This window comes from Phyllobates terribilis, unplaced genomic scaffold (assembly GCF_046119375.1).
Source record: "Phyllobates terribilis strain yellow unplaced genomic scaffold, ASM4611937v1 Scaffold_1828__1_contigs__length_205237, whole genome shotgun sequence".
NCBI classification, from domain to species: domain Eukaryota; kingdom Metazoa; phylum Chordata; class Amphibia; order Anura; family Dendrobatidae; genus Phyllobates; species Phyllobates terribilis.
Window position 1 is genome coordinate 156,407 of NW_027364588.1, and position 22,142 is coordinate 178,548.

At 45.2% G+C, this 22,142-nt stretch overlaps 17 non-coding genes across 17 annotated transcripts; all 17 read left to right on the forward strand.

The window, feature by feature from the left end:
* Positions 1-582: 582 nt before the first annotated feature.
* Positions 583-773, forward strand: LOC141245327 (U2 spliceosomal RNA). Its single transcript, XR_012309158.1, has one exon. It is a non-coding gene; the product is annotated as a U2 spliceosomal RNA (small nuclear RNA).
* Positions 774-1,892: 1,119 nt separating this feature from the next.
* LOC141245289 (U2 spliceosomal RNA) lies at positions 1,893-2,083 on the forward strand. Its single transcript, XR_012309121.1, has one exon. It is a non-coding gene; the product is annotated as a U2 spliceosomal RNA (small nuclear RNA).
* A 1,117-nt stretch (positions 2,084-3,200) lies between these two features.
* LOC141245311 (U2 spliceosomal RNA) lies at positions 3,201-3,391 on the forward strand. The gene has a single exon (XR_012309143.1). It is a non-coding gene; the product is annotated as a U2 spliceosomal RNA (small nuclear RNA).
* Positions 3,392-4,510: 1,119 nt separating this feature from the next.
* LOC141245312 (U2 spliceosomal RNA) lies at positions 4,511-4,701 on the forward strand. Its single transcript, XR_012309144.1, has one exon. It is a non-coding gene; the product is annotated as a U2 spliceosomal RNA (small nuclear RNA).
* Positions 4,702-5,821: 1,120 nt separating this feature from the next.
* On the forward strand, positions 5,822-6,012 carry LOC141245330 (U2 spliceosomal RNA). The gene has a single exon (XR_012309161.1). It is a non-coding gene; the product is annotated as a U2 spliceosomal RNA (small nuclear RNA).
* Positions 6,013-7,132: 1,120 nt separating this feature from the next.
* LOC141245331 (U2 spliceosomal RNA) lies at positions 7,133-7,323 on the forward strand. The gene has a single exon (XR_012309162.1). It is a non-coding gene; the product is annotated as a U2 spliceosomal RNA (small nuclear RNA).
* Positions 7,324-8,445: 1,122 nt separating this feature from the next.
* LOC141245328 (U2 spliceosomal RNA) lies at positions 8,446-8,636 on the forward strand. The gene has a single exon (XR_012309159.1). It is a non-coding gene; the product is annotated as a U2 spliceosomal RNA (small nuclear RNA).
* A 1,122-nt stretch (positions 8,637-9,758) lies between these two features.
* On the forward strand, positions 9,759-9,949 carry LOC141245290 (U2 spliceosomal RNA). Its single transcript, XR_012309122.1, has one exon. It is a non-coding gene; the product is annotated as a U2 spliceosomal RNA (small nuclear RNA).
* A 1,121-nt stretch (positions 9,950-11,070) lies between these two features.
* LOC141245322 (U2 spliceosomal RNA) lies at positions 11,071-11,261 on the forward strand. Its single transcript, XR_012309153.1, has one exon. It is a non-coding gene; the product is annotated as a U2 spliceosomal RNA (small nuclear RNA).
* Positions 11,262-12,380: 1,119 nt separating this feature from the next.
* LOC141245333 (U2 spliceosomal RNA) lies at positions 12,381-12,571 on the forward strand. The gene has a single exon (XR_012309163.1). It is a non-coding gene; the product is annotated as a U2 spliceosomal RNA (small nuclear RNA).
* Positions 12,572-13,694: 1,123 nt separating this feature from the next.
* Positions 13,695-13,885, forward strand: LOC141245347 (U2 spliceosomal RNA). Its single transcript, XR_012309177.1, has one exon. It is a non-coding gene; the product is annotated as a U2 spliceosomal RNA (small nuclear RNA).
* A 1,124-nt stretch (positions 13,886-15,009) lies between these two features.
* Positions 15,010-15,200, forward strand: LOC141245292 (U2 spliceosomal RNA). The gene has a single exon (XR_012309124.1). It is a non-coding gene; the product is annotated as a U2 spliceosomal RNA (small nuclear RNA).
* Positions 15,201-16,320: 1,120 nt separating this feature from the next.
* LOC141245324 (U2 spliceosomal RNA) lies at positions 16,321-16,511 on the forward strand. Its single transcript, XR_012309155.1, has one exon. It is a non-coding gene; the product is annotated as a U2 spliceosomal RNA (small nuclear RNA).
* A 1,123-nt stretch (positions 16,512-17,634) lies between these two features.
* On the forward strand, positions 17,635-17,825 carry LOC141245293 (U2 spliceosomal RNA). The gene has a single exon (XR_012309125.1). It is a non-coding gene; the product is annotated as a U2 spliceosomal RNA (small nuclear RNA).
* A 1,120-nt stretch (positions 17,826-18,945) lies between these two features.
* Positions 18,946-19,136, forward strand: LOC141245294 (U2 spliceosomal RNA). The gene has a single exon (XR_012309126.1). It is a non-coding gene; the product is annotated as a U2 spliceosomal RNA (small nuclear RNA).
* A 1,127-nt stretch (positions 19,137-20,263) lies between these two features.
* On the forward strand, positions 20,264-20,454 carry LOC141245326 (U2 spliceosomal RNA). The gene has a single exon (XR_012309157.1). It is a non-coding gene; the product is annotated as a U2 spliceosomal RNA (small nuclear RNA).
* A 1,119-nt stretch (positions 20,455-21,573) lies between these two features.
* Positions 21,574-21,764, forward strand: LOC141245295 (U2 spliceosomal RNA). Its single transcript, XR_012309127.1, has one exon. It is a non-coding gene; the product is annotated as a U2 spliceosomal RNA (small nuclear RNA).
* The last annotated feature ends 378 nt before the right edge of the window (positions 21,765-22,142 follow it).

Consider the following 22,142-nt stretch of genomic DNA (forward strand, 5'->3'; position numbering starts at 1 on the left):
CTGCAGACTATAAAAGAGAAACCAACCCAAAAAGTTTGGTTGATTAGTCTGTGGCATTCTTTTAAACTGTTGCTTATGGCGGTCTCTGTGAGCTTCTCAGTGACATTCAGCCATCCAGGTATCCCGCCTGCAGTAGACGGAATGTGGCAATGGAACGCTGGCTGCGCGTGTCATAATAGGCTCTGAGCCTTTATATACCTGCGCACAGCAGCAGCCACCTTCAGTCTGCTGCTGGACAGCCAGCAGCAGCAGCAGCAGGAGAGGTAATTAATCAGCAACCCTCCTGCTAAGGGTAGACAGCTGCTCGTTCCACCCCCCCCCCGCCTTAATTGGTTCTCCTCCCTTCCAACGGTGTTGAGGCGGGTGGGAACAGCCGGGGGTTGAGGGTACTGTGCTAAAAGAGGTGGAGTTATGCAGATCTAAAACGCGTGGATTGCAGCAGCAGCAAGCCGAAAAGTGCAGGCATGTGAGGGATCTAGAGGTTGACAGCATGTCTTCTTAACGGGAGTCCAGGTGGCCATCTCCACAAATGGACTTTTCAGAATCCTTGGGTGGCACCGTAGTCGGAAACCAATTCTGGTTATCGCTTCTCGGCCTTTTGGCTAAGATCAAGTGTAGTATCTGTTCTTATCAGTTAAATATCTGATACGTCCCCTATCTGGGGACCATATATTAAATGGATTTTTAGAACAGGGAGATGGAAAAAGAGCTTGCTCTGTCCACTCCACGCATTGACCTGGTATTGCAGTATCTCCAGGACCGGTGCACCCCTTCTTTAATGCAGTTTCTAAAATCAGAAAGAATTGAATTCAATGCTTTTTGTTCATTTTGCTTGTTTGTCGGATTTTGGGATGGACTCTTTGGCTTTGCTTTTCTTCTCCTCATTGGATTTTTCATGTTAAAAGTTGCAGAAGCCAGATGACAAGCTCATTTTGGTTCAACTTCAGCAACTGTGCATTGCATTGCCATGTAATGTAATGTAATGCAATGCTATCTATCTAGCTCTCCCTCTATACTTCCTTTTGGATAAACAGACATATTAGGCAAGCATTTTGGAGCTTTCACCTAAATAACTACAGATGGTGAGATAAGCTGCACAATATAATTGACCTTTCAGTATATTGTTGCACACACACCATCTATTTAGCAAATGCCCTTGTTATCAACAGCAGCCTTTTAAACTCACCTGAGCTAACAGGTATGTGAGCTGGTTACTCTGCTGCGCTTAAAATTTCTTTTTTGGTTTGCTACAATGCCTTTTCTGAAACGTTGTCTCCCTCTGCTGGAACACTGACTTCTTTCATTTAATGCCTGCAGACTATAAAAGAGAAACCAACCCAAAAAGTTTGGTTGATTAGTCTGTGGCATTCTTTTAAACTGTTGCTTATGGCGGTCTCTGTGAGCTTCTCAGTGACATTCAGCCATCCAGGTATCCCGCCTGCAGTAGACGGAATGTGGCAATGGAACGCTGGCTGCGCGTGTCATAATAGGCTCTGAGCCTTTATATACCTGCACACAGCAGCAGCCACCTTCAGTCTGCTGCTGGACAGCCAGCAGCAGCAGCAGGAGAGGTAATTAATCAGCAACCCTCCTGCTAAGGGTAGACAGCTGCTCGTTCCACCCCCCCCCCCCGCCTTAATTGGTTCTCCTCCCTTCCAACGGTGTTGAGGCGGGTGGGAACAGCCGGGGGTTGAGGGTACTGTGCTAAAAGAGGTGGAGTTATGCAGATCTAAAACGCGTGGATTGCAGCAGCAGCAAGCCGAAAATTGCAGGCATGTGAGGGATCTAGAGGTTGACAGCATGTCTTCTTAACGGGAGTCCAGGTGGCCATCTCCACAAATGGACTTTTCAGAATCCTTGGGTGGCACCGTAGTCGGAAACCAATTCTGGTTATCGCTTCTCGGCCTTTTGGCTAAGATCAAGTGTAGTATCTGTTCTTATCAGTTTAATATCTGATACGTCCCCTATCTGGGGACCATATATTAAATGGATTTTTAGAACAGGGAGATGGAAAAAGAGCTTGCTCTGTCCACTCCACGCATTGACCTGGTATTGCAGTATCTCCAGGACCGGTGCACCCCTTCTTTAATGCAGTTTCTAAAATCAGAAAGAATTGAATTCAATGCTTTTTGTTCATTTTGCTTGTTTGTCGGATTTTGGGATGGACTCTTTGGCTTTGATTTTCTTCTCATTGGATTTTTCATGTTAAAAGTTGCAGAAGCCAGATGACAAGCTCATTTTGGTTCAACTTCAGCAACTGTGCATTGCATTGCCATGTAATGTAATGTAATGCAATGCTATCTATCTAGCTCTCCCTCTATACTTCCTTTTGGATAAACAGACATATTAGGCAAGCATTTTGGAGCTTTCACCTAAATAACTACAGGTGGTGAGATAAGCTGCACAATATAATTGACCTTTCAGTATATTGTTGCACACACACCATCTATTTAGCAAATGCCCTTGTTATCAACAGCAGCCTTTTAAACTCACCTGAGCTAACAGGTATGTGAGCTGGTTACTCTGCTGCGCTTAAAATTTATTTTTTGGTTTGCTACAATGCCTTTTCTGAAACGTTGTCTCCCTCTGCTGGAACACTGACTTCTTTCATTTAATGCCTGCAGACTATAAAAGAGAAACCAACCCAAAAAGTTTGGTTGATTAGTCTGTGGCATTCTTTTAAACTGTTGCTTATGGCGGTCTCTGTGAGCTTCTCAGTGACATTCAGCCATCCAGGTATCCCGCCTGCAGTAGACGGAATGTGGCAATGGAACGCTGGCTGCGCGTGTCATAATAGGCTCTGAGCCTTTATATACCTGCGCACAGCAGCAGCCACCTTCAGTCTGCTGCTGGACAGCCAGCAGCAGCAGCAGCAGGAGAGGTAATTAATCAGCAACCCTCCTGCTAAGGGTAGACAGCTGCTCGTTCCACCCCCCCCCCGCCTTAATTGGTTCTCCTCCCTTCCAACGGTGTTGAGGCGGGTGGGAACAGCCGGGGGTTGAGGGTACTGTGCTAAAAGAGGTGAAGTTATGCAGATCTAAAACGCGTGGATTGCAGCAGCAGCAAGCCGAAAAGTGCAGGCATGTGAGGGATCTAGAGGTTGACAGCATGTCTTCTTAACGGGAGTCCAGGTGGCCATCTCCACAAATGGACTTTTCAGAATCCTTGGGTGGCACCGTAGTCGGAAACCAATTCTGGTTATCGCTTCTCGGCCTTTTGGCTAAGATCAAGTGTAGTATCTGTTCTTATCAGTTTAATATCTGATACGTCCCCTAACTGGGGACCATATATTAAATGGATTTTTAGAACAGGGAGATGGAAAAAGAGCTTGCTCTGTCCACTCCACGCATTGACCTGGTATTGCAGTATCTCCAGGACCGGTGCACCCCTTCTTTAATGCAGTTTCTAAAATCAGAAAGAATTGAATTCAATGCTTTTTGTTCATTTTGCTTGTTTGTCGGATTTTGGGATGGACTCTTTGGCTTTGCTTTTCTTCTCCTCATTGGATTTTTCATGTTAAAAGTTGCAGAAGCCAGATGACAAGCTCATTTTGGTTCAACTTCAGCAACTGTGCATTGCATTGCCATGTAATGTAATGTAATGCAATGCTATCTATCTAGCTCTCCCTCTATACTTCCTTTTGGATAAACAGACATATTAGGCAAGCATTTTGGAGCTTTCACCTAAATAACTACAGGTGGTGAGATAAGCTGCACAATATAATTGACCTTTCAGTATATTGTTGCACACACACCATCTATTTAGCAAATGCCCTTGTTATCAACAGCAGCCTTTTAAACTCACCTGAGCTAACAGGTATGTGAGCTGGTTACTCTGCTGCGCTTAAAATTTCTTTTTTGGTTTGCTACAATGCCTTTTCTGAAACGTTGTCTCCCTCTGCTGGAACACTGACTTCTTTCATTTAATGCCTGCAGACTATAAAAGAGAAACCAACCCAAAAAGTTTGGTTGATTAGTCTGTGGCATTCTTTTAAACTGTTGCTTATGGCGGTCTCTGTGAGCTTCTCAGTGACATTCAGCCATCCAGGTATCCCGCCTGCAGTAGACGGAATGTGGCAATGGAACGCTGGCTGCGCGTGTCATAATAGGCTCTGAGCCTTTATATACCTGCGCACAGCAGCAGCCACCTTCAGTCTGCTGCTGGACAGCCAGCAGCAGCAGCAGCAGGAGAGGTAATTAATCAGCAACCCTCCTGCTAAGGGTAGACAGCTGCTCGTTCCACCCCCCCCCCCCGCCTTAATTGGTTCTCCTCCCTTCCAACGGTGTTGAGGCGGGTGGGAACAGCCGGGGGTTGAGGGTACTGTGCTAAAAGAGGTGGAGTTATGCAGATCTAAAACGCGTGGATTGCAGCAGCAGCAAGCCGAAAAGTGCAGGCATGTGAGGGATCTAGAGGTTGACAGCATGTCTTAACGGGAGTCCAGGTGGCCATCTCCACAAATGGACTTTTCAGAATCCTTGGGTGGCACCGTAGTCGGAAACCAATTCTGGTTATCGCTTCTCGGCCTTTTGGCTAAGATCAAGTGTAGTATCTGTTCTTATCAGTTTAATATCTGATACGTCCCCTATCTGGGGACCATATATTAAATGGATTTTTAGAACAGGGAGATGGAAAAAGAGCTTGCTCTGTCCACTCCATGCATTGACCTGGTATTGCAGTATCTCCAGGACCGGTGCACCCCTTCTTTAATGCAGTTTCTAAAATCAGAAAGAATTGAATTCAATGCTTTTTGTTCATTTTGCTTGTTTGTCGGATTTTGGGATGGACTCTTTGGCTTTGCTTTTCTTCTCCTCATTGGATTTTTCATGTTAAAAGTTGCAGAAGCCAGATGACAAGCTCATTTTGGTTCAACTTCAGCAACTGTGCATTGCATTGCCATGTAATGTAATGTAATGCAATGCTATCTATCTAGCTCTCCCTCTATACTTCCTTTTGGATAAACAGACATATTAGGCAAGCATTTTGGAGCTTTCACCTAAATAACTACAGGTGGTGAGATAAGCTGCACAATATAATTGACCTTTCAGTATATTGTTGCACACACACCATCTATTTAGCAAATGCCCTTGTTATCAACAGCAGCCTTTTAAACTCACCTGAGCTAACAGGTATGTGAGCTGGTTACTCTGCTGCGCTTAAAATTTCTTTTTTGGTTTGCTACAATGCCTTTTCTGAAACGTTGTCTCCCTCTGCTGGAACACTGACTTCTTTCATTTAATGCCTGCAGACTATAAAAGAGAAACCAACCCAAAAAGTTTGGTTGATTAGTCTGTGGCATTCTTTTAAACTGTTGCTTATGGCGGTCTCTGTGAGCTTCTCAGTGACATTCAGCCATCCAGGTATCCCGCCTGCAGTAGACGGAATGTGGCAATGGAACGCTGGCTGCGCGTGTCATAATAGGCTCTGAGCCTTTATATACCTGCGCACAGCAGCAGCCACCTTCAGTCTGCTGCTGGACAGCCAGCAGCAGCAGCAGCAGGAGAGGTAATTAATCAGCAACCCTCCTGCTAAGGGTAGACAGCTGCTCGTTCCACCCCCCCCCCGCCTTAATTGGTTCTCCTCCCTTCCAACGGTGTTGAGGCGGGTGGGAACAGCCGGGGGTTGAGGGTACTGTGCTAAAAGAGGTGGAGTTATGCAGATCTAAAACGCGTGGATTGCAGCAGCAGCAAGCCGAAAAGTGCAGGCATGTGAGGGATCTAGAGGTTGACAGCATGTCTTCTTAACGGGAGTCCAGGTGGCCATCTCCACAAATGGACTTTTCAGAATCCTTGGGTGGCACCGTAGTCGGAAACCAATTCTGGTTATCGCTTCTCGGCCTTTTGGCTAAGATCAAGTGTAGTATCTGTTCTTATCAGTTTAATATCTGATACGTCCCCTATCTGGGGACCATATATTAAATGGATTTTTAGAACAGGGAGATGGAAAAAGAACTTGCTCTGTCCACTCCACGCATTGACCTGGTATTGCAGTATCTCCAGGACCGGTGCACCCCTTCTTTAATGCAGTTTCTAAAATCAGAAAGAATTGAATTCAATGCTTTTTGTTCATTTTGCTTGTTTGTCGGATTTTGGGATGGACTCTTTGGCTTTGCTTTTCTTCTCCTCATTGGATTTTTCATGTTAAAAGTTGCAGAAGCCAGATGACAAGCTCATTTTGGTTCAACTTCAGCAACTGTGCATTGCATTGCCATGTAATGTAATGTAATGCAATGCTATCTATCTAGCTCTCCCTCTATACTTCCTTTTGGATAAACAGACATATTAGGCAAGCATTTTGGAGCTTTCACCTAAATAACTACAGGTGGTGAGATAAGCTGCACAATATAATTGACCTTTCAGTATATTGTTGCACACACACCATCTATTTAGCAAATGCCCTTGTTATCAACAGCAGCCTTTTAAACTCACCTGAGCTAACAGGTATGTGAGCTGGTTACTCTGCTGCGCTTAAAATTTCTTTTTTGGTTTGCTACAATGCCTTTTCTGAAACGTTGTCTCCCTCTGCTGGAACACTGACTTCTTTCATTTAATGCCTGCAGACTATAAAAGAGAAACCAACCCAAAAAGTTTGGTTGATTAGTCTGTGGCATTCTTTTAAACTGTTGCTTATGGCGGTCTCTGTGAGCTTCTCAGTGACATTCAGCCATCCAGGTATCCCGCCTGCAGTAGACGGAATGTGGCAATGGAACGCTGGCTGCGCGTGTCATAATAGGCTCTGAGCCTTTATATACCTGCGCACAGCAGCAGCCACCTTCAGTCTGCTGCTGGACAGCCAGCAGCAGCAGCAGCAGGAGAGGTAATTAATCAGCAACCCTCCTGCTAAGGGTAGACAGCTGCTCGTTCCACCCCCCCCCCGCCTTAATTGGTTCTCCTCCCTTCCAACGGTGTTGAGGCGGGTGGGAACAGCCGGGGGTTGAGGGTACTGTGCTAAAAGAGGTGGAGTTATGCAGATCTAAAATGAGTGGATTGCAGCAGCAGCAAGCCGAAAAGTGCAGGCATGTGAGGGATCTAGAGGTTGACAGCATGTCTTCTTAACGGGAGTCCAGGTGGCCATCTCCACAAATGGACTTTTCAGAATCCTTGGGTGGCACCGTAGTCGGAAACCAATTCTGGTTATCGCTTCTCGGCCTTTTGGCTAAGATCAAGTGTAGTATCTGTTCTTATCAGTTTAATATCTGATACGTCCCCTATCTGGGGACCATATATTAAATGGATTTTTAGAACAGGGAGATGGAAAAAGAACTTGCTCTGTCCACTCCACGCATTGACCTGGTATTGCAGTATCTCCAGGACCGGTGCACCCCTTCTTTAATGCAGTTTCTAAAATCAGAAAGAATTGAATTCAATGCTTTTTGTTCATTTTGCTTGTTTGTCGGATTTTGGGATGGACTCTTTGGCTTTGCTTTTCTTCTCCTCATTGGATTTTTCATGTTAAAAGTTGCAGAAGCCAGATGACAAGCTCATTTTGGTTCAACTTCAGCAACTGTGCATTGCATTGCCATGTAATGTAATGTAATGCAATGCTATCTATCTAGCTCTCCCTCTATACTTCCTTTTGGATAAACAGACATATTAGGCAAGCATTTTGGAGCTTTCACCTAAATAACTACAGGTGGTGAGATAAGCTGCACAATATAATTGACCTTTCAGTATATTGTTGCACACACACCATCTATTTAGCAAATGCCCTTGTTATCAACAGCAGCCTTTTAAACTCACCTGAGCTAACAGGTATGTGAGCTGGTTACTCTGCTGCGCTTAAAATTTCTTTTTTGGTTTGCTACAATGCCTTTTCTGAAACGTTGTCTCCCTCTGCTGGAACACTGACTTCTTTCATTTAATGCCTGCAGACTATAAAAGAGAAACCAACCCAAAAAGTTTGGTTGATTAGTCTGTGGCATTCTTTTAAACTGTTGCTTATGGCGGTCTCTGTGAGCTTCTCAGTGACATTCAGCCATCCAGGTATCCCGCCTGCAGTAGACGGAATGTGGCAATGGAACGCTGGCTGCGCGTGTCATAATAGGCTCTGAGCCTTTATATACCTGCGCACAGCAGCAGCCACCTTCAGTCTGCTGCTGGACAGCCAGCAGCAGCAGCAGCAGGAGAGGTAATTAATCAGCAACCCTCCTGCTAAGGGTAGACAGCTGCTCGTTCCACCCCCCCCCCCCGCCTTAATTGGTTCTCCTCCCTTCCAACGGTGTTGAGGCGGGTGGGAACAGCCGGGGGTTGAGGGTACTGTGCTAAAAGAGGTGGAGTTATGCAGATCTAAAACGCGTGGATTGCAGCAGCAGCAAGCCGAAAAGTGCAGGCATGTGAGGGATCTAGAGGTTGACAGCATGTCTTCTTAACGGGAGTCCAGGTGGCCATCTCCACAAATGGACTTTTCAGAATCCTTGGGTGGCACCGTAGTCGGAAACCAATTCTGGTTATCGCTTCTCGGCCTTTTGGCTAAGATCAAGTGTAGTATCTGTTCTTATCAGTTTAATATCTGATACGTCCCCTATCTGGGGACCATATATTAAATGGATTTTTAGAACAGGGAGATGGAAAAAGAGCTTGCTCTGTCCACTCCACGCATTGACCTGGTATTGCAGTATCTCCAGGACCGCTGCACCCCTTCTTTAATGCAGTTTCTAAAATCAGAAAGAATTGAATTCAATGCTTTTTGTTCATTTTGCTTGTTTGTCGGATTTTGGGATGGACTCTTTGGCTTTGCTTTTCTTCTCCTCATTGGATTTTTCATGTTAAAAGTTGCAGAAGCCAGATGACAAGCTCATTTTGGTTCAACTTCAGCAACTGTGCATTGCATTGCCATGTAATGTAATGTAATGCAATGCTATCTATCTAGCTCTCCCTCTATACTTCCTTTTGGATAAACAGACATATTAGGCAAGCATTTTGGAGCTTTCACCTAAATAACTACAGGTGGTGAGATAAGCTGCACAATATAATTGACCTTTCAGTATATTGTTGCACACACACCATCTATTTAGCAAATGCCCTTGTTATCAACAGCAGCCTTTTAAACTCACCTGAGCTAACAGGTATGTGAGCTGGTTACTCTGCTGCGCTTAAAATTTCTTTTTTGGTTTGCTACAATGCCTTTTCTGAAACGTTGTCTCCCTCTGCTGGAACACTGACTTCTTTCATTTAATGCCTGCAGACTATAAAAGAGAAACCAACCCAAAAAGTTTGGTTGATTAGTCTGTGGCATTCTTTTAAACTGTTGCTTATGGCGGTCTCTGTGAGCTTCTCAGTGACATTCAGCCATCCAGGTATCCCGCCTGCAGTAGACGGAATGTGGCAATGGAACGCTGGCTGCGCGTGTCATAATAGGCTCTGAGCCTTTATATACCTGCGCACAGCAGCAGCCACCTTCAGTCTGCTGCTGGACAGCCAGCAGCAGCAGCAGCAGGAGAGGTAATTAATCAGCAACCCTCCTGCTAAGGGTAGACAGCTGCTCGTTCCACCCCCCCCCCCCGCCTTAATTGGTTCTCCTCCCTTCCAACGGTGTTGAGGCGGGTGGGAACAGCCGGGGGTTGAGGGTACTGTGCTAAAAGAGGTGGAGTTATGCAGATCTAAAACGCGTGGATTGCAGCAGCAGCAAGCCGAAAAGTGCAGGCATGTGAGGGATCTAGAGGTTGACAGCATGTCTTCTTAACGGGAGTCCAGGTGGCCATCTCCACAAATGGACTTTTCAGAATCCTTGGGTGGCACCGTAGTCGGAAACCAATTCTGGTTATCGCTTCTCGGCCTTTTGGCTAAGATCAAGTGTAGTATCTGTTCTTATCAGTTTAATATCTGATACGTCCCCTATCTGGGGACCATATATTAAATGGATTTTTAGAACAGGGAGATGGAAAAAGAGCTTGCTCTGTCCACTCCACGCATTGACCTGGTATTGCAGTATCTCCAGGACCGGTGCACCCCTTCTTTAATGCAGTTTCTAAAATCAGAAAGAATTGAATTCAATGCTTTTTGTTCATTTTGCTTGTTTGTCGGATTTTGGGATGGACTCTTTGGCTTTGCTTTTCTTCTCCTCATTGGATTTTTCATGTTAAAAGTTGCAGAAGCCAGATGACAAGCTCATTTTGGTTCAACTTCAGCAACTGTGCATTGCATTGCCATGTAATGTAATGTAATGCAATGCTATCTATCTAGCTCTCCCTCTATACTTCCTTTTGGATAAACAGACATATTAGGCAAGCATTTTGGAGCTTTCACCTAAATAACTACAGGTGGTGAGATAAGCTGCACAATATAATTGACCTTTCAGTATATTGTTGCACACACACCATCTATTTAGCAAATGCCCTTGTTATCAACAGCAGCCTTTTAAACTCACCTGAGCTAACAGGTATGTGAGCTGGTTACTCTGCTGCGCTTAAAATTTCTTTTTTGGTTTGCTACAATGCCTTTTCTGAAACGTTGTCTCCCTCTGCTGGAACACTGACTTCTTTCATTTAATGCCTGCAGACTATAAAAGAGAAACCAACCCAAAAAGTTTGGTTGATTAGTCTGTGGCATTCTTTTAAACTGTTGCTTATGGCGGTCTCTGTGAGCTTCTCAGTGACATTCAGCCATCCAGGTATCCCGCCTGCAGTAGACGGAATGTGGCAATGGAACGCTGGCTGCGCGTGTCATAATAGGCTCTGAGCCTTTATATACCTGCGCACAGCAGCAGCCACCTTCAGTCTGCTGCTGGACAGCCAGCAGCAGCAGCAGCAGGAGAGGTAATTAATCAGCAACCCTCCTGCTAAGGGTAGACAGCTGCTCGTTCCACCCCCCCCCCCGCCTTAATTGGTTCTCCTCCCTTCCAACGGTGTTGAGGCGGGTGGGAACAGCCGGGGGTTGAGGGTACTGTGCTAAAAGAGGTGGAGTTATGCAGATCTAAAACGCGTGGATTGCAGCAGCAGCAAGCCGAAAAGTGCAGGCATGTGAGGGATCTAGAGGTTGACAGCATGTCTTCTTAACGGGAGTCCAGGTGGCCATCTCCACAAATGGACTTTTCAGAATCCTTGGGTGGCACCGTAGTTGGAAACCAATTCTGGTTATCGCTTCTCGGCCGTTTGGCTAAGATCAAGTGTAGTATCTGTTCTTATCAGTTTAATATCTGATACGTCCCCTACCTGGGGACCATATATTAAATGGATTTTTAGAACAGGGAGATGGAAAAAGAGCTTGCTCTGTCCACTCCACGCATTGACCTGGTATTGCAGTATCTCCAGGACCGGTGCACCCCTTCTTTAATGCAGTTTCTAAAATCAGAAAGAATTGAATTCAATGCTTTTTGTTCATTTTGCTTGTTTGTCGGATTTTGGGATGGACTCTTTGGCTTTGCTTTTCTTCTCCTCATTGGATTTTTCATGTTAAAAGTTGCAGAAGCCAGATGACAAGCTCATTTTGGTTCAACTTCAGCAACTGTGCATTGCATTGCCATGTAATGTAATGTAATGCAATGCTATCTATCTAGCTCTCCCTCTATACTTCCTTTTGGATAAACAGACATATTAGGCGAGCATTTTGGAGCTTTCACCTAAATAACTACAGGTGGTGAGATAAGCTGCACAATATAATTGACCTTTCAGTATATTGTTGCACACACACCATCTATTTAGCAAATGCCCTTGTTATCAACAGCAGCCTTTTAAACTCACCTGAGCTAACAGGTATGTGAGCTGGTTACTCTGCTGCGCTTAAAATTTCTTTTTTGGTTTGCTACAATGCCTTTTCTGAAACGTTGTCTCCCTCTGCTGGAACACTGACTTCTTTCATTTAATGCCTGCAGACTATAAAAGAGAAACCAACCCAAAAAGTTTGGTTGATTAGTCTGTGGCATTCTTTTAAACTGTTGCTTATGGCGGTCTCTGTGAGCTTCTCAGTGACATTCAGCCATCCAGGTATCCCGCCTGCAGTAGACGGAATGTGGCAATGGAACGCTGGCTGCGCGTGTCATAATAGGCTCTGAGCCTTTATATACCTGCGCACAGCAGCAGCCACCTTCAGTCTGCTGCTGGACAGCCAGCAGCAGCAGCAGCAGGAGAGGTAATTAATCAGCAACCCTCCTGCTAAGGGTAGACAGCTGCTCGTTCCACCCCCCCCCGCCTTAATTGGTTCTCCTCCCTTCCAACGGTGTTGAGGCGGGTGGGAACAGCCGGGGGTTGAGGGTACTGTGCTAAAAGAGGTGGAGTTATGCAGATCTAAAACGCGTGGATTGCAGCAGCAGCAAGCCGAAAAGTGCAGGCATGTGAGGGATCTAGAGGTTGACAGCATGTCTTCTTAACGGGAGTCCAGGTGGCCATCTCCACAAATGGACTTTTCAGAATCCTTGGGTGGCACCGTAGTCGGAAACCAATTCTGGTTATCGCTTCTCGGCCTTTTGGCTAAGATCAAGTGTAGTATCTGTTCTTATCAGTTTAATATCTGATACGTCCCCTATCTGGGGACCATATATTAAATGGATTTTTAGAACAGGGAGATGGAAAAAGAGCTTGCTCTGTCCACTCCATGCATTGAGCTGGTATTGCAGTATCTCCAGGACCGGTGCACCCCTTCTTTAATGCAGTTTCTAAAATCAGAAAGAATTGAATTCAATGCTTTTTGTTCATTTTGCTTGTTTGTCGGATTTTGGGATGGACTCTTTGGCTTTGCTTTTCTTCTCCTCATTGGATTTTTCATGTTAAAAGTTGCAGAAGCCAGATGACAAGCTCATTTTGGTTCAACTTCAGCAACTGTGCATTGCATTGCCATGTAATGTAATGTAATGCAATGCTATCTATCTAGCTCTCCCTCTATACTTCCTTTTGGATAAACAGACATATTAGGCAAGCATTTTGGAGCTTTCACCTAAATAACTACAGGTGGTGAGATAAGCTGCACAATATAATTGACCTTTCAGTATATTGTTGCACACACACCATCTATTTAGCAAATGCCCTTGTTATCAACAGCAGCCTTTTAAACTCACCTGAGCTAACAGGTATGTGAGCTGGTTACTCTGCTGCGCTTAAAATTTCTTTTTTGGTTTGCTACAATGCCTTTTCTGAAACGTTGTCTCCCTCTGCTGGAACACTGACTTCTTTCATTTAATGCCTGCAGACTATAAAAGAGAAACCAACCCAAAAAGTTTGGTTGATTAGTCTGTGGCATTTTTTTAAACTGTTGCTTATGGCGGTCTCTGTGAGCTTCTCAGTGACATTCAGCCATCCAGGTATCCCGCCTGCAGTAGACGGAATGTGGCAATGGAACGCTGGCTGCGCGTGTCATAATAGGCTCTGAGCCTTTATATACCTGCGCACAGCAGCAGCCACCTTCAGTCTGCTGCTGGACAGCCAGCAGCAGCAGCAGCAGGAGAGGTAATTAATCAGCAACCCTCCTGCTAAGGGTAGACAGCTGCTCGTTCCACCCCCCCCCCCCCGCCTTAATTGGTTCTCCTCCCTTCCAACGGTGTTGAGGCGGGTGGGAACAGCCGGGGGTTGAGGGTACTGTGCTAAAAGAGGTGGAGTTATGCAGATCTAAAACGCGTGGATTGCAGCAGCAGCAAGCCGAAAAGTGCAGGCATGTGAGGGATCTAGAGGTTGACAGCATGTCTTCTTAACGGGAGTCCAGGTGGCCATCTCCACAAATGGACTTTTCAGAATCCTTGGGTGGCACCGTAGTCGGAAACCAATTCTGGTTATCGCTTCTCGGCCTTTTTGCTAAGATCAAGTGTAGTATCTGTTCTTATCAGTTTAATATCTGATACGTCCCCTATCTGGGGACCATATATTAAATGGATTTTTAGAACAGGGAGATGGAAAAAGAGCTTGCTCTGTCCACTCCACGCATTGAGCTGGTATTGCAGTATCTCCAGGACCGGTGCACCCCTTCTTTAATGCAGTTTCTAAAATCAGAAAGAATTGAATTCAATGCTTTTTGTTCATTTTGCTTGTTTGTCGGATTTTGGGATGGACTCTTTGGCTTTGCTTTTCTTCTCCTCATTGGATTTTTCATGTTAAAAGTTGCAGAAGCCAGATGACAAGCTCATTTTGGTTCAACTTCAGCAACTGTGCATTGCATTGCCATGTAATGTAATGTAATGCAATGCTATCTATCTAGCTCTCCCTCTATACTTCCTTTTGGATAAACAGACATATTAGGCAAGCATTTTGGAGCTTTCACCTAAATAACTACAGGTGGTGAGATAAGCTGCACAATATAATTGACCTTTCAGTATATTGTTGCACACACACCATCTATTTAGCAAATGCCCTTGTTATCAACAGCAGCCTTTTAAACTCACCTGAGCTAACAGGTATGTGAGCTGGTTACTCTGCTGCGCTTAAAATTTCTTTTTTGGTTTGCTACAATGCCTTTTCTGAAACGTTGTCTCCCTCTGCTGGAACACTGACTTCTTTCATTTAATGCCTGCAGACTATAAAAGAGAAACCAACCCAAAAAGTTTGGTTGATTAGTCTGTGGCATTCTTTTAAACTGTTGCTTATGGCGGTCTCTGTGAGCTTCTCAGTGACATTCAGCCATCCAGGTATCCCGCCTGCAGTAGACGGAATGTGGCAATGGAACGCTGGCTGCGCGTGTCATAATAGGCTCCGAGCCTTTATATACCTGCGCACAGCAGCAGCCACCTTCAGTCTGCTGCTGGACAGCCAGCAGCAGCAGCAGCAGGAGAGGTAATTAATCAGCAACCCTCCTGCTAAGGGTAGACAGCTGCTCGTTCCACCCCCCCCCCCCCCGCCTTAATTGGTTCTCCTCCCTTCCAACGGTGTTGAGGCGGGTGGGAACAGCCGGGGGTTGAGGGTACTGTGCTAAAAGAGGTGGAGTTATGCAGATCTAAAACGCGTGGATTGCAGCAGCAGCAAGCCGAAAAGTGCAGGCATGTGAGGGATCTAGAGGTTGACAGCATGTCTTCTTAACGGGAGTCCAGGTGGCCAACTCCACAAATGGACTTTTCAGAATCCTTGGGTGGCACCGTAGTCGGAAACCAATTCTGGTTATCGCTTCTCGGCCTTTTGGCTAAGATCAAGTGTAGTATCTGTTCTTATCAGTTTAATATCTGATACGTCCCCTATCTGGGGACCATATATTAAATGGATTTTTAGAACAGGGAGATGGAAAAAGAGCTTGCTCTGTCCACTCCACGCATTGACCTGGTATTGCAGTATCTCCAGGACCGGTGCACCCCTTCTTTAATGCAGTTTCTAAAATCAGAAAGAATTGAATTCAATGCTTTTTGTTCATTTTGCTTGTTTGTCGGATTTTGGGATGGACTCTTTGGCTTTGCTTTTCTTCTCCTCATTGGATTTTTCATGTTAAAAGTTGCAGAAGCCAGATGACAAGCTCATTTTGGTTCAACTTCAGCAACTGTGCATTGCATTGCCATGTAATGTAATGTAATGCAATGCTATCTATCTAGCTCTCCCTCTATACTTCCTTTTGGATAAACAGACATATTAGGCAAGCATTTTGGAGCTTTCACCTAAATAACTACAGGTGGTGAGATAAGCTGCACAATATAATTGACCTTTCAGTATATTGTTGCACACACACCATCTATTTAGCAAATGCCCTTGTTATCAACAGCAGCCTTTTAAACTCACCTGAGCTAACAGGTATGTGAGCTGGTTACTCTGCTGCGCTTAAAATTTCTTTTTTGGTTTGCTACAATGCCTTTTCTGAAACGTTGTCTCCCTCTGCTGGAACACTGACTTCTTTCATTTAATGCCTGCAGACTATAAAAGAGAAACCAACCCAAAAAGTTTGGTTGATTAGTCTGTGGCATTCTTTTAAACTGTTGCTTATGGCGGTCTCTGTGAGCTTCTCAGTGACATTCAGCCATCCATGTATCCCGCTTGCAGTAGACGGAATGTGGCAATGGAACGCTGGCTGCGCGTGTCATAATAGGCTCTGAGCCTTTATATACCTGCGCACAGCAGCAGCCACCTTCAGTCTGCTGCTGGACAGCCAGCAGCAGCAGCAGCAGGAGAGGTAATTAATCAGCAACCCTCCTGCTAAGGGTAGACAGCTGCTCGTTCCACCCCCCCCCCGCCTTAATTGGTTCTCCTCCCTTCCAACGGTGTTGAGGCGGGTGGGAACAGCCGGGGGTTGAGGGTACTGTGCTAAAAGAGGTGGAGTTATGCAGATCTAAAACGCGTGGATTGCAGCAGCAGCAAGCCGAAAAGTGCAGGCATGTGAGGGATCTAGAGGTTGACAGCATGTCTTCTTAACGGGAGTCCAGGTGGCCATCTCCACAAATGGACTTTTCAGAATCCTTGGGTGGCACCGTAGTCGGAAACCAATTCTGGTTATCGCTTCTCGGCCTTTTGGCTAAGATCAAGTGTAGTATCTGTTCTTATCAGTTTAATATCTGATACGTCCCCTATCTGGGAACCATATATTAAATGGATTTTTAGAACAGGGAGATGGAAAAAGAGCTTGCTCTGTCCACTCCACGCATTGACCTGGTATTGCAGTATCTCCAGGACCGGTGCACCCCTTCTTTAATGCAGTTTCTAAAATCAGAAAGAATTGAATTCAATGCTTTTTGTTCATTTTGCTTGTTTGTCGGATTTTGGGATGGACTCTTTGGCTTTGCTTTTCTTCTCCTCATTGGATTTTTCATGTTAAAAGTTGCAGAAGCCAGATGACAAGCTCATTTTGGTTCAACTTCAGCAACTGTGCATTGCATTGCCATGTAATGTAATGTAATGCAATGCTATCTATCTAGCTCTCCCTCTATACTTCCTTTTGGATAAACAGACATATTAGGCAAGCATTTTGGAGCTTTCACCTAAATAACTACAGGTGGTGAGATAAGCTGCACAATATAATTGACCTTTCAGTATATTGTTGCACACACACCATCTATTTAGCAAATGCCCTTGTTATCAACAGCAGCCTTTTAAACTCACTTGAGCTAACAGGTATGTGAGCTGGTTACTCTGCTGCGCTTAAAATTTCTTTTTTGGTTTGCTACAATGCCTTTTCTGAAACGTTGTCTCCCTCTGCTGGAACACTGACTTCTTTCATTTAATGCCTGCAGACTATAAAAGAGAAACCAACCCAAAAAGTTTGGTTGATTAGTCTGTGGCATTCTTTTAAACTGTTGCTTATGGCGGTCTCTGTGAGCTTCTCAGTGACATTCAGCCATCCAGGTATCCCGCCTGCAGTAGACGGAATGTGGCAATGGAACGCTGGCTGCGCGTGTCATAATAGGCTCTGAGCCTTTATATACCTGCGCACAGCAGCAGCCACCTTCAGTCTGCTGCTGGACAGCCAGCAGCAGCAGCAGCAGGAGAGGTAATTAATCAGCAACCCTCCTGCTAAGGGTAGACAGCTGCTCGTTCCACCCCCCCCCCCCCGCCTTAATTGGTTCTCCTCCCTTCCAACGGTGTTGAGGCGGGTGGGAACAGCCGGGGGTTGAGGGTACTGTGCTAAAAGAGGTGGAGTTATGCAGATCTAAAACGCGTGGATTGCAGCAGCAGCAAGCCGAAAAGTGCAGGCATGTGAGGGATCTAGAGGTTGACAGCATGTCTTCTTAACGGGAGTCCAGGTGGCCATCTCCACAAATGGACTTTTCAGAATCCTTGGGTGGCACCGTAGTCGGAAACCAATTCTGGTTATCGCTTCTCGGCCTTTTGGCTAAGATCAAGTGTAGTATCTGTTCTTATCAGTTTAATATCTGATACGTCCCCTATCTGGGGACCATATATTAAATGGATTTTTAGAACAGGGAGATGGAAAAAGAGCTTGCTCTGTCCACTCCACGCATTGACCTGGTATTGCAGTATCTCCAGGACCGGTGCACCCCTTCTTTAATGCAGTTTCTAAAATCAGAAAGAATTGAATTCAATGCTTTTTGTTCATTTTGCTTGTTTGTCGGATTTTGGGATGGACTCTTTGGCTTTGCTTTTCTTCTCCTCATTGGATTTTTCATGTTAAAAGTTGCAGAAGTCAGATGACAAGCTCATTTTGGTTCAACTTCAGCAACTGTGCATTGCATTGCCATGTAATGTAATGTAATGCAATGCTATCTATCTAGCTCTCCCTCTATACTTCCTTTTGGATAAACAGACATATTAGGCAAGCATTTTGGAGCTTTCACCTAAATAACTACAGGTGGTGAGATAAGCTGCACAATATAATTGACCTTTCAGTATATTGTTGCACACACACCATCTATTTAGCAAATGCCCTTGTTATCAACAGCAGCCTTTTAAACTCACCTGAGCTAACAGGTATGTGAGCTGGTTACTCTGCTGCGCTTAAAATTTCTTTTTTGGTTTGCTACAATGCCTTTTCTGAAACGTTGTCTCCCTCTGCTGGAACACTGACTTCTTTCATTTAATGCCTGCAGACTATAAAAGAGAAACCAACCCAAAAAGTTTGGTTGATTAGTCTGTGGCATTCTTTTAAACTGTTGCTTATGGCGGTCTCTGTGAGCTTCTCAGTGACATTCAGCCATCCAGGTATCCCGCCTGCAGTAGACGGAATGTGGCAATGGAACGCTGGCTGCGCGTGTCATAATAGGCTCTGAGCCTTTATATACCTGCGCACAGCAGCAGCCACCTTCAGTCTGCTGCTGGACAGCCAGCAGCAGCAGCAGGAGAGGTAATTAATCAGCAACCCTCCTGCTAAGGGTAGACAGCTGCTCGTTCCACCCCCCCCCCCCCGCCTTAATTGGTTCTCCTCCCTTCCAACGGTGTTGAGGCGGGTGGGAACAGCCGGGGGTTGAGGGTACTGTGCTAAAAGAGGTGGAGTTATGCAGATCTAAAACGCGTGGATTGCAGCAGCAGCAAGCCGAAAAGTGCAGGCATGTGAGGGATCTAGAGGTTGACAGCATGTCTTCTTAACGGGAGTCCAGGTGGCCATCTCCACAAATGGACTTTTCAGAATCCTTGAGAGGCACCATAGTCGGAAACCAATTCTGGTTATCGCTTCTCGGCCTTTTGGCTAAGATCAAGTGTAGTATCTGTTCTTATCAGTTTAATATCTGATACGTCCCCTATCTGGGGACCATATATTAAATGGATTTTTAGAACAGGGAGATGGAAAAAGAGCTTGCTCTGTCCACTCCACGCATTGACCTGGTATTGCAGTATCTCCAGGACCGGTGCACCCCTTCTTTAATGCAGTTTCTAAAATCAGAAAGAATTGAATTCAATGCTTTTTGTTCATTTTGCTTGTTTGTCGGATTTTGGGATGGACTCTTTGGCTTTGCTTTTCTTCTCCTCATTGGATTTTTCATGTTAAAAGTTGCAGAAGCCAGATGACAAGCTCATTTTGGTTCAACTTCAGCAACTGTGCATTGCATTGCCATGTAATGTAATGTAATGCAATGCTATCTATCTAGCTCTCCCTCTATACTTCCTTTTGGATAAACAGACATATTAGGCAAGCATTTTGGAGCTTTCACCTAAATAACTACAGGTGGTGAGATAAGCTGCACAATATAATTGACCTTTCAGTATATTGTTGCACACACACCATCTATTTAGCAAATGCCCTTGTTATCAACAGCAGCCTTTTAAACTCACCTGAGCTAACAGGTATGTGAGCTGGTTACTCTGCTGCGCTTAAAATTTCTTTTTTGGTTTGCTACAATGCCTTTTCTGAAACGTTGTCTCCCTCTGCTGGAACACTGACTTCTTTCATTTAATGCCTGCAGACTATAAAAGAGAAACCAACCCAAAAAGTTTGGTTGATTAGTCTGTGGCATTCTTTTAAACTGTTGCTTATGGCGGTCTCTGTGAGCTTCTCAGTGACATTCAGCCATCCAGGTATCCCGCCTGCAGTAGACGGAATGTGGCAATGGAACGCTGGCTGCGCGTGTCATAATAGGCTCTGAGCCTTTATATACCTGCGCACAGCAGCAGCCACCTTCAGTCTGCTGCTGGACAGCCAGCAGCAGCAGCAGCAGGAGAGGTAATTAATCAGCAACACTCCTGCTAAGGGTAGACAGCTGCACGTTCCACCCCCCCCCCCCCCCCCGCCTTAATTGGTTCTCCTCCCTTCCAACGGTGTTGAGGCGGGTGGGAACAGCCGGGGGTTGAGGGTACTGTGCTAAAAGAGGTGGAGTTATGCAGATCTAAAACGCGTGGATTGCAGCAGCAGCAAGCCGAAAAGTGCAGGCATGTGAGGGATCTAGAGGTTGACAGCATGTCTTCTTAACGGGAGTCCAGGTGGCCATCTCCACAAATGGACTTTTCAGAATCCTTGGGTGGCACCGTAGTCGGAAACCAATTCTGGTTATCGCTTCTCGGCCTTTTGGCTAAGATCAAGTGTGGTATCTGTTCTTATCAGTTTAATATCTGATACGTCCCCTATCTGGGGACCATATATTAAATGGATTTTTAGAACAGGGAGATGGAAAAAGAGCTTGCTCTGTCCACTCCACGCATTGACCTGGTATTGCAGTATCTCCAGGACCGGTGCACCCCTTCTTTAATGCAGTTTCTAAAATCAGAAAGAATTGAATTCAATGCTTTTTGTTCATTTTGCTTGTTTGTCGGATTTTGGGATGGACTCTTTGGCTTTGCTTTTCTTCTCCTCATTGGATTTTTCATGTTAAAAGTTGCAGAAGCCAGATGACAAGCTCACTTTGGTTCAACATCAGCAACTGTGCATTGCATTGCCATGTAATGTAATGTAATGCAATGCTATCTATCTAGCTCTCCCTCTATACTTCCTTTTGGATAAACAGACATATTAGGCAAGCATTTTGGAGCTTTCACCTAAATAACTACAGGTGGTGAGATAAGCTGCACAATATAATTGACCTTTCAGTATATTGTTGCACACACACCATCTATTTAGCAAATGCCCTTGTTATCAACAGCAGCCTTTTAAACTCACCTGAGCTAACAGGTATGTGAGCTGGTTACTCTGCTGCGCTTAAAATTTCTTTTTTGGTTTGCTACAATGCCTTTTCTGAAACGTTGTCTCCCTCTGCTGGAACACTGACTTCTTTCATTTAATGCCTGCAGACTATAAAAGAGAAACCAACCCAAAAAGTTTGGTTGATTAGTCTGTGGCATTCTTTTAAACTGTTGCTTATGGCGGTCTCTGTGAGCTTCTCAGTGACATTCAGCCATCCAGGTATCCCGCCTGCAGTAGACGGAATGTGGCAATGGAACGCTGGCTGCGCGTGTCATAATAGGCTCTGAGCCTTTATATACCTGCGCACAGCAGCAGCCACCTTCAGTCTGCTGCTGGACAGCCAGCAGCAGCAGCAGGAGAGGTAATTAATCAGCAACCCTCCTGCTAAGGGTAGACAGCTGCTCGTTCCACCCCCCCCCCCCGCCTTAATTGGTTCTCCTCCCTTCCAACGGTGTTGAGGCGGGTGGGAACAGCCGGGGGTTGAGGGTACTGTGCTAAAAGAGGTGGAGTTATGCAGATCTAAAACGCGTGGATTGCAGCAGCAGCAAGCCGAAAAGTGCAGGCATGTGAGGGATCTAGAGGTTGACAGCATGTCTTCTTAACGGGAGTCCAGGTGGCCATCTCCACAAATGGACTTTTCAGAATCCTTGGGTGGCACCGTAGTCGGAAACCAATTCTGGTTATCGCTTCTCGGCCTTTTGGCTAAGATCAAGTGTAGTATCTGTTCTTATCAGTTTAATATCTGATACGTCCCCTATCTGGGGACCATATATTAAATGGATTTTTAGAACAGGGAGATGGAAAAAGAGCTTGCTCTGTCCACTCCACGCATTGACCTGGTATTGCAGTATCTCCAGGACCGGTGCACCCCTTCTTTAATGCAGTTTCTAAAATCAGAAAGAATTGAATTCAATGCTTTTTGTTCATTTTGCTTGTTTGTCGGATTTTGGGATGGACTCTTTGGCTTTGCTTTTCTTCTCCTCATTGGATTTTTCATGTTAAAAGTTGCAGAAGCCAGATGACAAGCTCATTTTGGTTCAACTTCAGCAACTGTGCATTGCATTGCCATGTAATGTAATGTAATGCAATGCTATCTATCTAGCTCTCCCTCTATACTTCCTTTTGGATAAACAGACATATTAGGCAAGCATTTTGGAGCTTTCACCTAAATAACTACAGGTGGTGAGATAAGCTGCACAATATAATTGACCTTTCAGTATATTGTTGCACACACACCATCTATTTAGCAAA